Genomic DNA, 21,381 nt, shown 5'->3' with positions numbered 1-21,381 from the left:
TTCCTCCTATGAAGACCCGTCCGAGTTACTTCATAAGATTTTCCCGATCGACTTGTTATCTCTGATGGTTTAGAGTCTCCGGTTCCTCCTATGAAGACCTGTCCGAGTTACTTCATAAGATTTTCCCGATCAACTTGTTATCTCTGATGGTTTAGAGTCTCCGGTTCCTCCTATGAAGACCCGTCCGAGTTACTTCATAAGATTTCCCGATCGACTTATGTTCTCTGATGGTTTAGAATCTCCGATTCCTCCCATGAAGACCCGTCCGAGTTACTTCATAAGATTTCCTGATCGACATATGTCTCTGATGGGTTAGAGTCTCTGGTTCCTCCATTGAAGACCCGTCCGAGTTACTTCATAAGATTTTCCTGATCGACTTGTTATCTCTGATAGTTTAGAGTCTCCGGTTCCTCCTATGAAGACTCGTCCGAGTTACTTCATAAGATTTTCCCGATCGACTTGTTATCTCTGATGGTTTAGAGTCTCCGGTTCCTCCTATGAAGACTCGTCCGAGTTACTTCATAAGATTTTCCCAATCGACTTGTTATCTCTGATGGTTTAGAGTCTCCGGTTCCTCCTATGAAGACCCGTCCGAGTTACTTCATAAGATTTCCCGATCGACTTATGTCTTTGATGGTTTGGAGTCTCCGGTTCCTCCTATGAAGACCCGTCCGAGTTACTTCATAAGATTTTCCCGATCGACTTGTTATCTCTGATGGTTTAGAGTCTCCGGTTCCTCCTATGAAGACTCGTCCGAGTTACTTCATAAGATTTTCCCGATCGACTTGTTATCTCTGATGGTTTAGAGTCTCCGGTTCCTCTTATGAAGACCCGTCCGAGTTACTTCATAAGATTTCCCGATCGACTTATGTCTCTGATGGTTTAGAGTCTCCGGTTCCTCCTATGAAGACCCGTCCGAGTTACTTCATAAGATTTTCCCGATTGACTTATGTCTTTGATGGTTTAGAGTCTCCGGTTCCTCCTATGAAGACCCGTCCGAGTTACTTCATAAGATTTTCCCGATCGACTTGTTATCTCTGATGGTTTAGAGTCTCTGGTTCCTCCTATGAAGACCCATCCGAGTTACTTCATAAGATTTCCCCATCGACTTATTTTCTCTGATGGTTTACAGTCTTCGGTTCCTCCCATGAAGACCCGTCTGAGTTACTTCATAAGATTTCCCGATTGACTTATGTCTCTGATGGTTTAGAGTCTCCGGTTCCTCCTATGAAGACCCGTTCGAGTTACTTCATAAGATTTTCCCGATCGACTTATTATATGTAAAAATATAATATTTGTACTAACCTCGTGACGATTTAAAGTTTCTTGAGGGGAGCTGAATAGGCCTTTAGTATTTCCCCCTGTTGATTGCTTGACATAGAAAAATGAAGGTTCTCTTGATATTTATCAATCTGTATGAACCATATTTATTTCCTGTGGTGGTATTTGGCTTGCCTGGTTTTCATTAAAAGAAGTGAAGTACATAAACTGCAGGTATCTCAGTTCAACAGGGACTTCAAATAATTGTGAACACATTTTTAAATATTATGATCTAGTCAGGTTCGATAAGGCTGTAAATGATTAGCGCTCCAAGGGCGTTCCAAAATTCTCCCTTCAGCGTCTTGGAGGTAATATGATCCTGATGTGAGCTTTTCTACTACTTTACAAGGTCCTCCCCATTGTGGCGCCAACTTACTGACATCTCCCACAGGCTTAACTCGCTTCCATACCAAATCCCCCACTTGGAAAAATCTGGGGATGACTCTTTTGTTATAGTTTTGTCTCATCCGCTGTCGATATGATATAAGACGAGCAACAACTTTATCTCTTACTTCCTCTATCAGGTCTAGCTCCATAAGTCGTCGATCTCTATTGTCCTCATCATACAATTGTCTTCTGTCAGATTCCACTCCCACCTCGATGGGAATTACTGCTTCTCCTCCGTAAACTAATTGAAAAGGAGTGATGCCTGTAGCTTCTCGAGGCATGGTACGATATGCCCAAAGAACACTGGGTAATTCACCTACCCAGCTACCTCCGACATGATCCAATTTGGTCTTTAAACCTCTTATAATTTCCCTATTGGTTACTTCTGCTTGCCCATTACTTTGTGGATAAGCCACAGAGGTGAAGACCTGAGTAATGTCGTAGCTATTGCACCGGTCTAAAATCCTATCCCCTTGGAATTGCCTTCCATTATCAGAGACCAATTTATGAGGAATGCCAAACCTGCAGATTATATTTTTCCATAAAAATTTAATAACTGCATCTTCAGTAATTCGAGCAAGTGGTTCTGCCTCCACCCATTTAGAAAAATAATCCACCGCTACCAACAGAAACCTTCTTTGCGCAGCTACCATAGGAAACTGACCTACTATGTCCATGCCCCACTGATCAAAGGGACATGCGACTATAGAGGTTCTCAATAACTGCGTAGGATGATGTGAGATATTCTGATGTTTTTGACAAGAAATACAAGTCCTTACCAACTTGTTAGTATCTTCATGCAGAGTAGGCCAGAAATATCCTGCTAATAGAATTTTGCGAGCCAAAGATCTCCCTCCTATATGACTACCACATGAACCTTGATGGACTTCTTGTAGAATAAACTGTATATCTTCTGTGCCAATACACTTGAGCAAAGGTCTAGAAAAAGCTCTTTTATATAACTGCTCTCTTACCATAGTGTATTGAGCAGCTCTTTTCTTGAATACCCTTGCCTGTTCTATGTCGCTTGGGAGAATACCTTGTTGTAGATATAATATAATTTGAGCTCTCCAGTTACCTTGAATTTCTACGTCATTTTGTCTTTCAATATAGGATACCAGCAGAGTTTGTTCTACTGGCCGATCCAGACTCCATGGCACTATAGCAGAGGCCAGCTTAGCTAATTCATCGGCCACCTGATTCTCAGATCGAGGAATTTTTTGTATATTCACCTCTTGAAACTAAGACTTCAACTTATCGAATGCTTCATCATATAACTTAAGCCTGTCGTTATTGATTTCAAAATTACCTGATAATTGTTGGGCTGCTAATTAAGAATCAGAATAGATAAGGACTCGAGCTACCCCTATATGCCGATCAGCTTGCAAGCCGGCTATTAGGGCTTCATACTCTGCTTCATTATTGGTAGCTCTGTAATTCAACCTGATGGAGAGTTGAAGTCTGTCTTCCCTTGGAGATATAAGAAGAACACCAATTCCGCTACCTTGTCTAGTTGAAGAGCCATCTACATAGACTTTCCAGGTGTTTTCTTCTTCAGGGCCTTGAACTTCTATGAGGAAGTCTGCTAGAGCTTGTGCCTTGATGGCCGAGCGAGGTTGATATTGGATGTCATATTCCCCAAGTTCAGTTGTTCATTTGATTAACCGTCCTAATGCCTCTGGGTTGAGTAACACCCGTCCAAGAGTACTGTTAGTTAATACAATAATCTCATGTGATAAGAAATATGGGCGCAACCTCCGAGCAGTCAATACTAGGGCATAAGCTAATTTTTCTAATGTAGTGTATCTACACTCAGCTCCTTTTAATAAATGCCTAGAAAAATATACAGGTTGTTGCTCCTTTCCTTATTGTCTGACTAATACAGAGCCTACGGCGTTTTCATTAGCCGACAAATATACCCACAGAGTCTCTCCTACTATAGGCTTAGCCAACACAGGGAGAGTAGCCAAATAATCTTTCAATTCTTGGAAAGCCTTATCACATTCTTCATTCCATTGAAATTTACTGGCCTTTCTGAGTATTTTAAAGAAATGAAAACTACGATCGGCCGATCTAGAAATGAATCTAGACAAGGCTGTGATTCGGCCTGTCAGTCTTTGAGCTTCCCTCATGTTGCGTGGTGGCTCCATGTTCTGCAGCGCCTTGACCTTGCTCGGGTTGGCCTCTATCCCCCGTTCGGACACCATATATTCCAGAAATTTTCCTCCCTTTGCGCCGAACAAGCATTTGCTCGGATTTAACTTGAGCCCATATTGTCTTAATGTCTTGCAAGTTTCCTCTATATCCCTGCACAGATCAGCAGCTTGAAGAGACTTAATTAATATGTCATCAACATATACTTCCATATTTCTACCAATCTGCTTCTGGAAGACCTTATTCATAAGCCTTTGATAAGTTGCTCCTGCATTTTTTAGTCCGAAGGGCATAATATTATAACAATAAGTACCTTCAGATGTTATAAAACTGACCTTTTCTTGATCCTCTTAAGCCAAGGGAACTTGATGATAGCCTTGATAAGCATCCAACATAGAGATATATTCGCATCTAGCAGTGGAGTCGACAAGTTGATCAATCCTGGGTAATGGATAATAGTCCTTCGGGCAAGCTTTGTTGAGATCCCGAAAGTCAATGCATACTCGCCATTTATTTCTTGGTTTAGAGACTAACACTACATTAGCCAAACAACTTGGAAATTGTACTTCCCTGATGTATCCGGCCTCCATAAGTTTGGTTATTTCCTCTTTGATGATCTGGTTTTGCTCCGCGCTAAAACTCCTTTTTCTTTGCATGACCAGGCGGGCATCTGGGAAGACATGCAAGGAATGTTCCATGACGGTAGGAGAAATGCCCGAGACTTCTTTGGGAGTCCAGGCAAATACATCATTATTCCTCTTTAAGCATTGCACCAATTCGGCTTTAAGGTCAGGATTAAGATCGGCCGCAACATAGGTAGTAGCTTCAGGCCGACCGGCTTGGAACTGAACTTCTTCCTTTTCCTCATAAATCAGGACGGGCTGCTTCTCCCGAATAGCATTAACCTCCATCCTCTGGATCTTTCGGGCTGTGTTAGCTTCAGTCTGAATTATCTCTATATAACATTTCCGGGCTGTCTTCTGATCATCCCGCACCTCCCCGACTTGATCATCCACCGGAAATTTAATCTTCTGACAAAAAGTAGAAACGACCGCCCTAAACTCGTTTAAGGCAGGTCGACCCAGTATCACATTATAAGAGGATGGAGCGTCTACCACCATAAAATAAGATCTCCTGGTTCTCATCAGAGGCTCTTCTCCCAGGGAAATGACCAACTTTATTTGACCTAACGGTTGTACTTCATTGTCCGTGAATCCATACAGAGGAGTAACAATTTGTTGAAGTTCACTTGGATCAATTTGTAGTTGATCGAAAGCCTTCTTGAATATGATATTGACGGAACTGCCCGTGTCTATGAAGGTACGAGCAATGGCGTAATTGGCTATCACAGCTTTGATGATCAGGGCATCATCATGAGGTATTTCTACCCACTCAAGATCTCTGGGCCCGAAACTTATTTCAGGACCAGCTGCTCGTTCCATGCTACACCCTACTGCATGAATCTCCAATCTTCGAGCATGTGCTTTTCTGGCTCTATTAGAATCCCCATCAGTGGGTCCGCCTGTAATCATATTGATACTGCCCCGAGCGACATTACTTCTATTTTCTTCCTGCCAAGTCGTTACAGCTTCTGAGGGTGCTTTCTCTGACACTTGACTAGTACCGGTCGGGACCGGTATTGCCTCCTGCCGAGGCTCGACCGGGCGATATTCCAGTTTGAGTGGACTTTGCTGCCTGGGGTACTGCTGTCGGTAATAGTTTTGCCTCTGATAACGCTCCCTATTAGCTCGCTTATTTCTTAACACAAAGCAATCTTCAGTATGATGGAAGTATCATACTGAATGTATACTGAATGACCCGCCATGAGAAAGTATCATGGATCGTTATATGAGTGTCATATACTTTCTCATGTGGCTATTAGTATGACTACTAGTCCTTGGACCTGAAGTCACCATGGTTCCCTACATAAGGAGTTACGTACTTTGGTTTCGTCAAACGTCACCCGTAACTGGGTGGACTATAAAGGCGATTACTGGGTATGTAACGAATTATGCAGAGGGATGTGAGTGATGTAAATGGGATCTATCCCTCCTATATGACGGGAGTGACATCGATATTCTTGATACACTACAAGAAAAACCTTATTCAACAACACTCAAACGACAACGGTTTTATACCAAATGGTTGTCTTTTTGCCTTTTAACAACGGTTTTATCAAAAACCGTTGTCTTTTAGCAATTTTTTTAGCCTATGACAACGGTTTTTAAGAACCGTTGTCTATTTATATTTTTTTGGGGCTACGACAACGGTTTTTAAAGGCTACGACAACAGTTTTTTAAACTGTTATCTATGTGTGCTTTTTTCTGGGATTACGACAACAGTTTTTAAAAATCGTTGTCTATTAAGTGTTGTTGAATGCCGTTGTTTCTTTCTTTCGCCACTTTTTCCCCTTCGCCATTTTTTGCCGCGGCGTTTTTTCTTTCCCTCTCCCTGAAAGTTTTTGCTGCCGTATTCCACCCCTTTACCTTCTCGATCCAAGCCCTAAACCCGTCGCCCCTTCTTTGCCCTGCCTCCTCCCTTCTGCCGCCCGCTTCAACTGCTCCATTAATTTCTTCAGAAATGCTTTCACAGCTCACCGCCACCCCATTACCATCTTTGCTTGTTCTGTGGGTGCACAGGTAGCCTTTTTTTGTCTCCTCGTTATTTGTTTCCTTCTTTTTCTGTACTCTTCCGGCCATCAATTACTTTCACATTTCGCCGTAGGAGTTGTGAAATAGAGAGCAGGGGGAGTGAGGCATAGAAGGGGGAGAAGAACGATGCTGGGTGGAATTCTAGGTGGGAAATTCTTCAACAAATGGTAAGAAGTAATTCTGTTTCTTGGTAAAGTTTGGAGCTTTTGTTCTTGGTGGTGGATATTCACGATGGATCGACTGGGCGGCAGCAAGCACTCGACGAAGAACATAAGGTCGAGGATCGGGCCAATACGAAGTAAGAAACAGGCCACGGTGCGGTGGCTCAAAAAGGACGTTGCCGACCTCATCGCCGCCGGCCACGAAGCGAACGCGTACGGAAGGGTAAGAGTTTGTTTTCACTTTCAAGAAATTGCTAATAATGAAGTTTTTTGTTTTTGAAATTAAAAAAAAAAGAAGAAGAAAAGAAGAGGAAATTGGATGAATGCTAAGGTTCCCTCTTTCCTCGAGCTCATTTTGGTGTAGGTTTCCTTGAAAGATTTGTCGCGACTGTAGTTCCTATTTTTTTTGTTTAAGCATTAAGAGATCGAGTAAAGGGATGGTTCCTAAGCACTTCCAAATTGGAGTATTTGCCTTCAGGGCATTTGTTCAATTTCCTGTTCAAAAATGAGAGGAAAAAAAAACTTGTTTTTAACATTCCTGCATATTGTGTTTCTGCTCTTGATTGTTTGGTTTCACCCTTCATGTTTCGATGTTAAAAAGAATTGCTTTCGAGCATTTTATATCTGATATTTCTGTTCTTAATTTGCTTGGCTTATTTATTTCTTCTAGCTTTCTTTTAAATATTCTATATTTACTTTTGGTCTTAGCAGTTTTCTCTTCGTGCGCAATAGGAAGACTGCATTATTTTGTTTATTTGTTGCAAATCAGCATAGAGGGAAGATAACTTCCATAATATATAAATTTTGGGCTGAAAGGAAATTGGTAGGTTTTAGTTTGACCTTTTGGGTATGTGTATTTTCCCACCACTGAAAGCAATAATTAATGAAGAAAGAATTTCTGATCGAGGTATATATCTTCTAGAGTCTTTAAACATCTTTATTTCTTAGGTCTTTTTTGCATGCCTGCATGTCTATAATTATGATATAGGCCTTTCCTTAGTGTATGTGTATTTTCTACTCTTTGTTGCTGCAGGATGGAGTAACTTCTCTGGGAGTCCTTTTGAGGATGTGTGTTCCGCAAATATACAGAGGTTCAGATCTAGCAGAATCATAAACCAAAGCTCTCTTGCTCAACTTTTGCTGTCCTTTTTCGACAAGGTGCGATCTTTTAGATTCATGGCTAGTTACCTAATTGTACAACATTTAGCGTTTTAGACTGAGCAAGTCTCGATTTTCTTATCTTGAATTTATATAAAGTAGGCTATGATAGAAAGAGGTTGTTGGGATATTGATCAATATTTAATCTACATGTGCAGTTTTCAGATATTAGAACTTCTGGTTCAGATTATAGCATCTCGACATAAGAAGGACGACAAAAAAGCCATCATTTTTGTAGATCGCTACCCCTGATTGTAAGATTGTTGATGTTTCTGCTGAAATTTCTTGGAATGATTACTTGTAGTCTATAGCTAGTTGATGATCTTTCAACTTTACAGATAGAGGATCCTTTCAAGCGAATGGAAAATGCTGCTAGAACAGTCCACTGGGTTGAACTACCTAAGATATCAAATGCATTTCGAGAATGCACACAATAAGCTTTTGTCTGGTTCGGCGCTCTCTGATCGTGAATCCTTGCTCTCTCTTTTGACTAGGCCTTTCCTTGCTTCTAAGTTTCGTGAGCAGCAATCGTCAATACGTTGCATCTGTTTTATTTGATTATGTGAAAGATAACATTTTCTTTAATGCAAGAATGTGACTTGTTCATTCGACTATGTGGTTCCAGGTTGGTAAGCACAACCTTGTGTTGACTTTAGAGATTGAAAATTGATGTAATTAGCATGTTTTTCTGGTGCTATAATCCAATGATATAATTTATTCTTCCAATGCGAGTAAACATTGTCAGATTCCTTTATACTCCTTTATGTATTAGATTTCTTATGATTATTTCTAATTGGATTCTCATTTTTCTGGTCGTAGAGATCGAGCGGATCGAAGAAATACTTGCAATGTCGAATAGAAAGGTTAGTTTGCATAATTGCATCTAGTTTAACTTTTTCCCTAATAATGGAACATTCTTGAGATAAAAAGGAGTGCAAAATAAGTCTGTTAATATCTTAATTGTCTCGGAAGAAGTCTATTGTGTCACTTGTGCTGGGCTACTGTATAATTTGAATTACTTAATTCTATATTTTTCCCTCTGCTTGACATTATAATTGTTTCCCTTTGAAAGTGCCCTTAATCTTAGTCCATCTCGTATTGACTTTATTCACAGATTATTAGTCTTGATGAAGCTCATACCTCTTGGGTGCTTGACAGATAAGTAGATTAGAAATCTTTGTTTTCTTAAACACACTAATGGTTTTATTTTGTTTCCAGACACTTGATGGTGAAACATGACCTATCAGAGCTTAGTTTCTGCAATGCTACAACAGATTTATCTGAGAATCCCTTATCCCTCCTTTGAGATAATAATTGTTGATTAAGAATCACTCACTAGTGGGAATTACATGAAGCCCTTGATCAAGTTGTATCTGCTATTGCTTGAATAAGTTGATTAAAGTTGCAAGTTGAGCCTGCACTTTCACTAAGACTAGAAACTTTATCCTTTAATCAAGTAGTAGCTTCTTGATGGAGTTTAATTAGCATATGAAACTCATTTAAGATTTATGTTTGTTGTTTAATGTTTTTTTGACCTCATACTTGTTATAATATTTTGTTTATAATGCATTGGACCTTATTTAACATTATTTAAATTTTAAAGTGTGTATTTAAATAGATATATAACAAGTAGCTTTATTGAAGAAACTATAGTGCTAAAGAGGGACATTATTGCAGTCATTCAAAAGTTCAATATCCAAGTTAGCAATTTGACTCAAGTAAGTTTTATAATAGCTTCTTTATATAATTATACTTACATGTTAGATTTCCCCTTGAATTGTTGTCAATCAATAGAATAATGATGCAGTATTTTTGTCAATATAAACAAAAAAACATATTTTTGTTCGTACTGAGTTTTTAGGTTGAAACTATATATGCGATTGTCAAAAAGAATAATTTTTTTATTACATGCCAGAGATGATGATTTTTATTACTGATCTTTCGTTGTTCATTCCTTTTTACTATCTTGTGAAGGACTAACTTTTCCACCATTTTTAGAAAAAGTGTGTCAATTTTAACACTGGTCCATTTTTTTTTTCAGGATGTCCTTGGAAAGTCTAGTTCAACTGTTTATGCCATTGCATTGTTAGCCTCTGGACAGAGCTCTGTAATAATTGGTACATACGCTGGGCAATACATCATGCAGGTGGTAATTTGATAGGAAACACAAAGATTAAACTAATGTATGATATTCGTAATCTGTCTTTACCTAATTCCCAATTCCCTTGAAGGGTTTTCTAAACATGAAGATGAAAAAATGGCTGAGGAATCTCATGACTCGATCAATCGCAATCACTCCAAGTCTCATCGTGTCCATCATCAGTGGTTCCTCAGGAGCCGAACGACTCATCATAATCTCATTGGTACTATTGATATTCCTTCTCCAAATTTCATAATCTTAGTATTCAGAAGCAATATAAGTGTGAGAACAGGATTTTTGACACAACATTTCTCAAGTATCAAAATTCTCATTTATGTAATGCAGATGGTACTATCATTTGAGTTGCCATTTGCACTCTTATCTCTTCTCAAATTCAGCAGCAGGCAAACAAAAATGGGACCTCATAAAAGTTCAATATATGTAAGTTTACACAGATAATTTATATTTGCAAGTGATAATTAATAGAGTAAATGACTATATATATTTGCTGTGTAGATCATTGTGGTGTCATGGATTCTTGGTTTGCTTCGGGTAGCAATCAACATCCACTTCTTAAGCACTAGCTTTGTCAGTTGGCTCATTGATAGCAGCCTACCAGCAGTTGCTAATGTTCTCATCAGCATCATTGTTTTCCCTCTCATGGCAGTGTACATTCTTGCTGTGATCTACTTAACCTTCAGGAAGGAGACTGAAGTAACATTCGTCGACCCATTGAATTCTTCACATGTTAACATAGAGAGTGGTGGTTCATTTCAAGTTGATGGAATGAGTAGATCTGAAGTTGCACCCGTCAGAGAGGATCGTGCAGATATTCCCCTCCCTGATTAGATAATTAAGGTTCTAATTACTTGGATGTTGGTACTGAGTCCTTCACAAGTTAGTTCTTCTTCGGCACCAACTTCATATTGTTCATTAATTGTAAATAGAATTTATTTGTTTATTTGTATTGGGATAAATTTTATTTGAACATGAGATATGTTTCTTCTTTTGTAATTGTAATTCTTGTATAACTAACATTTTGAATAATATTGATGTGGGGAATATTCTTTCTTGATTATGATTCTTTATTATATATTTAAATTGAAATATGATATATTGGTATTAAAATATAATAATTTAAAAGACAACGGCTTAAAACCATTATTGTTGTCTATCACCCTCAAAGACAACGGTTAAAAACCGTTGTCATAGCCCCAAAAACAGTTGTAACTGGCAAAAAAATGCTCTAAAAAACAACGGTTTTAAACCGTTGTCTTTTCATTCAAAGACAACGGTTTAAAACCGTTGCAAGATCGTTGTCTTTTCATTCAAAGACAACGGTTTAAAACCGTTGTCGTAGCCCCCCACTTTTAACAACACTGCCAATTACAACGATTTTAAAGGGCCTATGACAACGATTTTTAACCGTTGTCTTTTAATGTTTTTGTTGTAGTGATAGAGTGAGACCACTAAGTGCATGGCCATGCTCAAATGAGTCAATATGAGATATTGAACTCATTTGATTGAGTGAATCTACTTGGGATTCAAGATTTAGATTGATTAGAGGATGACATGGTCTATGCCTCATATTGATCAATCTAGATGTCAAGGATAGAAGGACACTTATCATATATTGTGAGGAGTCACAAGGTGATGTTGGATCTCAACATTCTTATAACTTGGGTAGTAATGATGTGTTGCTAGATACCGCTCATTACTTATGCTTCTAAATGGGTTTAGGAGCATTGCCAACATTATAAGAACCTATAGGGTCACACACATAGGGCAATTAGATGGAGATTAGGTTCATTTGATGAACCTAAAGGATTAGGTTCATGTGATGAACCAAATTGGATTAAGAGTAATCCAAATTGAGCTAATTGAGTTGGACTCAATTTGGTTCATGTGTTAAGTGAGTCTAATTTGGACTTAGACTCATTTAAATGATTTAATTCAATGAATAGAGATTCATTAAATTAAAATTGACTTGAACCAATGGTTAAATTAGATCAACCAAGGGAGAGAAGTGGTCAAGTTTGACTTGACTTGAGAGGAAGATGAAGGGTCAAGTTTGACTTGACCATTTGCCACCTCATTGGTGAGTTGGCATTAAGTGGCTAATGGTGATGTGTCACATCATCAAGGCTAGCACATGTGTGTGCCACCTCATGAGGAAGATCAAGAGTTTTTGACTCTTGAAATTCCATGAAGTATATAAACCTTTTTGAAAGGTGGCCGACCACTTGGTGGAGTTACAACCTTGAATTGATTTTTCATTCAAGTCATCTTCTTCCTCAAGCTCTTCTCTTCTCTCCCTCTCCTCCCTTGGACGAACCCTAAAAATGTGCTAGCACACCTTTTGTTTGGTATCTCCATCTCTTGCTTGTGTGGATACACATAGAGGAGTGTCTACTTTGACACTCTCGAGATCCGGCGAACTTTGGACGAGCGGGATTAAGCGAAGGGCTTCGGATCAAGGGTAAAGCTCTTCTCCTTTGTTGATCTAGTTTATATCTAAGTTAGAAAACTCATACTCGAAGTTTTATGAAATTTAATCTTCACACGGATCCGTGGCATGGGGGTTTCGGGGTTTCCGCAACGCTAAAAGCGGTTTTTGCAACCCGAAAAACCCAACAGTGGTATTAGAGCAACGTGCGAAGCGAGTATGAGTTTTAATTTGTATTTTTATGAAAATTACAGATCTGTAACTTTATGTGAATTTATGATATTTGGTATTTTTATGGGTATTTTTCTCGTAGAAGCGAAGCACGAGTGTTTAGACACTTGTAGGCTTCGACTACCGAGAAAATATTTCCGAAACGACAAGGTTTTGCCCCAAATCATTTTGGGAAAGTGGACTAAGGCACTGTAGGATCGCTTAGGAACACTCACGATGGTTATATCTCGGGTAGGGGTGCCGACCCTGACCTCGCAAGGGGATTCGTTTCGCGATTGCGCCCGAAAATCGCTAAACGGGACCGCGGGGAATTTTTACTCATAAAAATTATAAAAATTGTAAGAAAAATTACAGAAATTTATAGAAATTACATAATTTAGAATTATGTATTATTTTGTGATGGTCATGGCCCAAAAGACCCAATTATATTAGAAATTTGTGTTGTAATTCATATTATGACCTGCGTGCCATTTTCTGTGATGTGCGTGTTGTATATGATACGCAACCTGCGCGTCGTGCCTTTCCTATTTTTATATTCCTATTGTAAATAGTTTAGACTCAAATGTAACTCAAGTTTCACCTTTGTAATGTACAAATTGGAGCGGTGGAAGATCCACTTGAGACGGAGTTACGAGGAGGGCACGAGCAACACAAGATGGTCAAAGGAAGGAGCTTGAGAAGCTGTTGACCTTAGGTTGATCATCCAATCTTCTCATTGGCTTGAGAAGATTGTAGTAGTGCCATGACTAATCACAAAATATTTAATTAATTACTTGTGTGTGTATATGTGATGCATGCTAGAATAGTAATTAATTAGCGCCTTAACGATTAGATTAGATCTAAATCGCGTACATGATGCACCCTAATGATTAGATTAGATCTAAATCACGTATATGATACACCTCGTCGATTAGATTAGATCTCAATCACGTCAACTCGTAATGCCTACCATGCTGTGATACCTATCACTACCTCGATCACATGCTGTTGTTGAATCTGCCAAAGCAGAGCAACACATATTATCTTGGTAGGGTACGGAGGGACAATTTTGGTCCCGCCTATCAACGCATGGGTGAGTACAACTCAATTAGATTGAGTAACTAGTTAACTCAATTGGATCGAGTTTAACTATAGGTATTTTTCCAATGGTTGGTAGATAGGTCAAAATCACATTTATATTAACTCTTGGGCGTATTAGCCAAAGCTAACTCAAGTTTTAATATAAATGCGGATCTTGATCCTATAAACAAGAGTTGCATAGAGATGTAATTGGTAAATTAGTTACCTACCGATCATACTAAGTCTTGGGTGATTTAGCCAAAGTTAACTCAAGGCATAGTATGATGTGGATCTTGTCCCACATGAATTATAGAATTTAGTGGGAGCATCATTTAATTAAAAGGCCTAATTAAATGATTAATAGAATATGTTATTTATTTATTTTTATGTATTTTTCTGTTGTAGATAACCATGACGTTAAATACGAACTCTTTCTCCCTGCGTTTCATCCTTGAGAAGGACAAGCTCAACGGAGCAAATTTCCTGGACTGGTACAGGAACCTGAGAATCATTCTCACACAAGAACGTAAACTGTACGTTCTGGAGCAGCCCATTCCGGAGGCACCTCCTGCTACTGCCACGCGAGCTGACCGTGATACTTACAAGAAGCATCAAGATGACGCATTAGATGTGTCATGTCTTATGCTCGCGACCATGAACTCTGAGCTTCAGAAGCAACATGAGTTGATGGGCGCTTATGATATGGTTGAACATCTTCGTCAACTATATCAAGGACAAGCGAGACACGAGAGATTCGAGATCTCTAAGGCACTATTTTAGTGCAAGATGCAAGATTGGAATCCCGTAGGCCCATATGTACTCAAGATGATTGGGTACATAGAAAACCTACAAAGGTTGGGATTTCCCCTTGGCCAAGAGCTAGCCACTGACTTGATCTTGCAGTCCTTGCCAGAGAGCTATAGTCAGTTTGTCATGAACTATAACATGAACGAAATTGGCAAGCCACTGCCTGAGCTGCTTAGCATGTTGAGAACTGCTGAGCTCAACCTTAAGAAGGTTAAGCCCAACTCTATTCTGATGGTTCAGAAACATAAGGGCAAGGGAAAGCCCAAAGGCAAAGGAAAGTCCCAAGCCAAGGGCAAGGGCAAGGCACTGAAACCCAAAGGAGGGGTCACCAAGGATGCTATCTGCTTCCACTGCGGTCAGACCGGGCACTGGAAGAGGAACTGCAAAGTCTACCTCGAAGATCTTAAGAAGAAGAGATGTGAGACTTCCACTTCAGGTATATATGTTATAGAAGTCAATCTATCTATTTCTTCATCATGGGTATTAGATACCGGATGTGCTTCTCACATTTGTACTAATGTGCAGGCGGTGAGAAATAGCAGGGCATTGACAAAGGGCGAGGTGGACCTACGAGTAGGCAATGAAGCACGGGTTGCTGCTGTTGCTGTAGGAACTTATCATCTATCTCTGCCCTCTGGACTTGTATTAGAATTAGATGAATGTTGTTATGTACCTGCTTTAACTAAGAACATAATTTCAGTTTCTTATTTAGACAAGAAAGGCTTCTCATTTATAATAAAGAATAAATATTGTTCAGTTTATTTAAATAATATGTTCTATTGTAGTGCACCTCTGATGAACGGACTCTATATTCTAGACCTTGAGAACCCTATCTATAACATAAGTACCAAAAGGTTCAAATCAAATGGTATGAACCAAACCTTTCTCTGTACTGTCGCTTAGGTCATATAAATGACAAGCGCTTATCCCAGCTCCATAAAGATGGTTTACTGGACTCATTTGATTTTGAATCATATGATGTAACGACCACCCTTCTTACTACTACCACTCTCTAAGGATGACCGTTACTTAACTACTAACTCTACTTAACCGGTATGATTAAAAATCACATGGAAACCCTACCGAAAAATTCCGGCAGAGTCTCCCTTGTACCGGTGACCATAATCATTAATACATAACATAATATACACAGCCACAGGCGGCTGGAACACATATCAAACACACAAACGAAATAACATCACCACGCAGTTTAATGAAATCAAATCATGCAAGTAATGAATAGCGGAAACAAAATGAAAGCATACAATTAACTAACAGCGGAAGACTAAATGACTCATTTAATACATTCTTAATAAATGGCAATCATAATAAATTCTTAAACTAAGTCCCAAGGCTTCCATAGTCCTGGCATCACACACCATCCGTGCCACCTTGTCGCCTTCCTTTCTATATCTTTTCCTTCCTGTATCTGCAGTAAGAGGAAGTGTAGTCTATAAGCAAAATTTACTTAGTAAGCGCTATCTAACTCACAAAATCTCGATACGCATGAGGAGATACTGAAATCTAAAACTGAATGCTCAAAAGGAAATCTACTCATGCTCATCTACTAGTGAAAGAAACATACTGAAAGGCTAAACATGTAAAGTAAATCTATACAATCATGCTAGCATAAAGAACTAAACTTACTGAATTATAAACACCTTCTGAATCTTATTTCACTTGCTTAAAGACTTATTCTTTAATACTTTATACTTATGTAAAACTTGCTTTACTTGTTCAAAAACTTATACTTATAATACTTCAAAATAATAATCAACTTCTTCTTGGGCTCAGGCATAGTACCATCTTATGCGCGTTCCCTGATAGGTTGGGGTAGCGAGCCACCAATCCTAAAAGAGCAGACCTCGGTCTACCAGGGCCAAGACCTCGGAATTGGACACCTGGATTTGTTTAACGACAACCTCGGAAGTCGGGTACTAGCCTCTTCTTAAAAGTAAAATACTTATAATCTTAATTACTTCTTCTTTAAATGCCTTGGCATTTTAATAGGCACCTTGTGTGCCAAAAATCCCTAAAGTCTCGACTTTGGGATCTACTTAAGGCCTCGGCCTTTTCTTTTCTTTTCTTTATCTTTCTTATACTTTTCTTTATCTTTCTTACACTTTTCTTTATCTCAAAATACTGTTATGGTATCTTTCATATGCATCTATGAATGAAACTAACTATGTAACACATAATCATGTATAGAATGCAAAAGAAATCTACACTTAAGCTCAATAAAAATGCTTAATAAAATTCTGCATTATAACTTAATAAAATCTGCATGTCATACTAAATTGAAGTGCCTAAAAATAACATAGTACAACACTTAAAACCTCGTGATAATTAACTCTTAAAACAGAAATCAAACATACTCTTATGCATCTGATATTTACTAGCTTTATAAGTTGAGTTAAACATGGTTAAGTTTCTAATCTTCTAAGGAAAACAACTAGAGACATGATAAAATGGCACAGAATAAATTCTGTAACACATTCCAGAAACAGAACCGGTCATGAAGCACGGAGGATAGAGCTCTTCAACCTACAGGAAACCAATGGCACAGAACAACTGAAATCTTAACCATACTACTGCAGCAATGCAAGGAGAAATTAAACATTGGTCTCTTTCTATTATAGCTATTCATAATCACCTCAAGGTTTTAATAAAACTCCTATTCGTATAGCAACAGCTCCTAAGGATTTTATATGGCCACTGAACTCTTCAAGCATGCTTCAATCGGAAACAACAAAAAAAAGCAATCAAATCTTGATACCACTCTAGGGTTTCCTACAAGCTCTGAAAACATCAATCCACGGCAGAAAACCTCAAAGAACACTGCCCTTAAGAACCTGCTCCAACCAGAACTCACGGCAGGAAACAACAACTCAACATACTTAACTCTTCCATATCCTTACTTTGAGTCTCACGGCAGTAACCCTAAACCCAACCTTCACAACAAAAATTCTGAAGCAAGAAGAAACTAAATCCCTAGAAATTCCGGAATTCTTTACAACAAATCCGAAAGCTTAAAAAGGGAAGAACAATCTTCTTTATAAAACTCACGGCGCATTCACAAACAAGAGAAACTCTAAATCAAAGGCTCGAAACTATCTTACCGCAGGTGAGTAAGCGTCTTACCTTGGGTTTCTTGGACTTACAACCGAGAAGGAGGCTTCTAGGGCTTTTGGCGAGCTCGAAATCCCGACAACTCCTCTGTCCACGCGCTCTCCTCGCCGAGGGGAGCTCGAATACGTGAAGAACCCACGGAGCCTTGCCTTGGTCGACCGCCGGAGTCGAGCCCTAGCTCCGTCGGCTTCGTCTTCCTCGAGCCGAAACGCCGTCGCGCGCAGAAGGGAGGAGGAGAGAAAGGTTTCGGTCACGGGATCATTAATCCCTAACTTATCCCTCTTTTATAACCTACAGTTTATGGCTTAAGACTATTTCTCTATAAATTTGTTCACGAATTAATCGTGGGACAGTTGGTTAGCTCGCTCCGTTTAAAGCTTCGGTTTGGCCGAGGTTGTGGGTTCGAAACTCGGCCGACTCCTATTTCTTCCTTCGTTTCTACTTATAACTTAAATATATTTCTCTGCATATTTACTCAGCACCGACTGCTAGCCCACTTGGTCAGCCGGCTTTTAACCGAACCCAAGGTCCGGGCTTCGATTCCTCAGCTCGCCCTTTATATTTAATTTATTTTAAATGTTCCCAACTATTCTTTAAATACCATTTGTTCCATATATTAAACAAAACTTACTTAGCTCAGTTGGTTGGCTGACTTTGGTTAAGACACGGGTCAAGCCCGAGGTTTAGGGTTCAAAACCCAACTTCAACAATTTTATTTCTTTTTTTTTTTTTAAACTTCTTCCTCTTGGTAAAAATACGAACCGAACTCCAAAAATTGCATAAAAATACTCTATAAATTCCTAAAAACCTCTAGAATTTTTTCAAAGCATTTCTAGATTTTAATAAGATCTTTTAGGACTCCAAATCATGAAATTTGGGGTGTTACATATGAGACATGCGAGTCATGCCTTCTAGGCAAGATGACCAAGACTCCCTTTAGTGGACACAGTGAGAGAGCGACTGACTTGTTAGGTCTTATACATAGTGATGTATGTGACCCTTTTAATGTCACTGCTAGAGGTGGTTATAGGTATTTCATTACATTTACTGATGACTTCAGTAGTTATGGTTATGTGTACCTGATGATACATAAGTCAGAATCCTTTGAAAAGTTCAAAGAATTCAAGAATGAAGTACAAAACCAGCTTGGCAAAAGTATTAAGATACTTCGATCAGATACTTCGATCAGATCGAAGTGGTGAATATCTTAGCCATGAGTTTCATGACTATCTAGCTGAGTGTGGGATTCTATCTCAACTCACTCCTCCTGAAACACCACAGTGGAATGGTGTATCCAAAAGGAGGAATCATACCTTATTAGATATGGTACAATCTATGATGAGTCACACAGATATTCCTATGTATCTTTGGGGCTATGCTCTAGACACAGCAACCTTCATTCTCAATCGAGTTCCATCTAAGGCTGTAATAAAGATACCATATAGGATATGGATTGGGAGAGATGCCCAGGTGCCTTTTATGAGGATTTGGGGTTGTGAGACTTACGTTCGACGTCAAGTCTCGGACAAATTGGGACCCAAATCCGACAAGTGCTATTTCATTGGATATCCCAAGGAAATGAAGGGATATTACTTCTACATTCCTAGTCAACACAAGGTAGTTGTGGCTAAGATTAGGGTATTTCTAGAAAGGAACTTTGTTTCTAGAAAGACTAGTGGGAGTACGTTCGATCTTGAAGAAGTTCAAGATGTGGACCATAGCACTGAAGCCTTGATGGAAGGTAAACTAGAACCACAAAGTGTTGTGGATGATGTTGTTCCACAAGGAGTTGAGGAACCACAACCAGTTCAAGTAGACATACCTCTTTGCAGGTCTGATAGGGTACGTCGTCAGCCTGAGAGATACACATTTCTCTTGTCTGACCATGATGACGTTGTGCTCATAGAGGATGAGCCCACCTCCTATCAGGAAGCTGTGATGAGACCAGATTCTGAGAAATGGCTAGAGGCCATGAGATCCGAGATGGAATCCATGTACACTAACCAAGTATGGACTTTGGTTGATCCACCTGAAGGGGTCAAACCCATTGGGTGTAAGTGGGTCTTTAAGAGAAAGACTGACATGGACGGACTTATCTATAAGGGTCGCTTGGTAGCTAAAGGTTTCAAGCAGATTCATGGTATTGACTATGATGAAACCTTTTCTCCAATAGCTATGTTTAAGTCCATTCAGATCATGTTTGCTATTGCAGCGTACCACGATTATGAGATTTGGCAGATGGATGTCAAAACCGCGTTTCTGAATGGAAACCTGCTTGAGGATGTGTACATGACACAACCTGAGGGTTTTGTAGATCCACAGCATACTAGCAGAGTATGCAAGCTGCATAGGTCCATTTATGGACTAAAGCAAGCTTCTCGAAGTTGGAATCTTCAATTCGATGATGCAATCAAATAGTTTGGTTTCATCAAGAATGAAGATGAACCTTGTGTCTACAAGAAGGTTGTAGGAAACACAGTTGTCTTCCTTATATTGTATGTGGATGATATACTACTCATTGGGAAAGACATCCCTTTGCTGCAGTCTGTCAAGACTTGGCTAGGGACTTGTTTCTCAATGAAGGACATAGGTGAAGCATCCCGCATTCTAGGCATACAGATCTATAGAGATAGATCTAAGAGGTTGCTTGGCCTAAGTCAGAGTACATATATTGACAAGGTACTCCTATAGTTTGCCATGCAGAACTCCAAGAAGGGATTTCTGCCGATGTCACATGGCATGACTCTTTCGAAGACTCAAGGTCCCTCTTCTAGAGAGGAGAGAGACCGCATGGATCAGATCCCTTATACCTCAGCCATAGGATCTATCATGTACGTCATGTTATGTACTTGTCCTGATGTCTCGTATGCTTTGAGCATGACGAGCAGATACCAGTCAGATCCAGGTGAAAGTCACTGGATAGCGGTCAAGAATATTCTTAAGTACTTAAGAAGGACTAAAGAATATTTCTTGATATATGGAGGCGATGATGAGCTAGCTGTAAAGGATTATAGTAATGCCAGCTTCCAAACCGACCAGGATGATTATCGATCGCAGTCATGGTTCGTGTTTTACATAAATGGTGGTGCTGTGAGCTGGAAGAGTTCGAAGCAAGACACAGTAGCTGATTCTACGACAGAGACCGAGTATATTGCTGCATCAGAAGCAGCAAAGGAGGCAGTTTGGATCCGCAAGTATTACCAAGCTTGGGGTGGTTCCTAGCATAGTTGATCCCATAGAGCTCTATTGTGACAACAATGGAGCAATAGCACAGGCTAAGGAACCTCGCTCACACCAGCGGACCAAACACATACTACGGCGCTTCCATCTCATTCGAGAGATTATCGAGAGAGGAGATGTGAAGATTTGCAGAGTACTCACAGAGGCTAACATCGTAGATCCCTTGACCAAGGCTTTGGCACAGAGAAAGCATGATGGTCACACTAGGTCATTAGGCCTTAGAGCCTACACTGATTGGCACTAGTGCTAGTGGGAGATTTTTAGTTAGAGCCCTAGAGCCAATCATTTGATGATTGATGTATGGACTCATTGTATCATATTCTTGTATATAAATAAAGACATTTGTTTTGGTTATTATACTTACTTGTATTGGTGCCAAATAACTAAGTATAATAGCGTCCTTGAGTAGAAGGTTCTTACCTATATCAATCGATTGGTTGAATCGATAGTGAGATGATATAGGGAACACTACTCTTAATCATTCCTAGTCAAGTATTA

At 39.4% G+C, this 21,381-nt stretch overlaps 1 long non-coding RNA gene across 1 annotated transcript; it reads left to right on the top strand.

Moving 5' to 3' along the window:
- The first annotated feature begins 7,704 nt into the window (after window positions 1–7,704).
- LOC121993954 lies at window positions 7,705–8,037 on the top strand. Its single transcript, XR_006115510.1, has 2 exons — window positions 7,705–7,831; window positions 7,990–8,037. It is a non-coding gene; the product is annotated as an uncharacterized LOC121993954 (long non-coding RNA).
- The last annotated feature ends 13,344 nt before the right edge of the window (window positions 8,038–21,381 follow it).

Source organism: Zingiber officinale, chromosome 6A, assembly GCF_018446385.1.
Source record: "Zingiber officinale cultivar Zhangliang chromosome 6A, Zo_v1.1, whole genome shotgun sequence".
Lineage (NCBI taxonomy): Eukaryota > Viridiplantae > Streptophyta > Magnoliopsida > Zingiberales > Zingiberaceae > Zingiber > Zingiber officinale.
The sequence above is the reverse complement of the archived record's forward strand: the minus strand, read 5'-3'. Positions and strand labels throughout refer to the sequence as shown.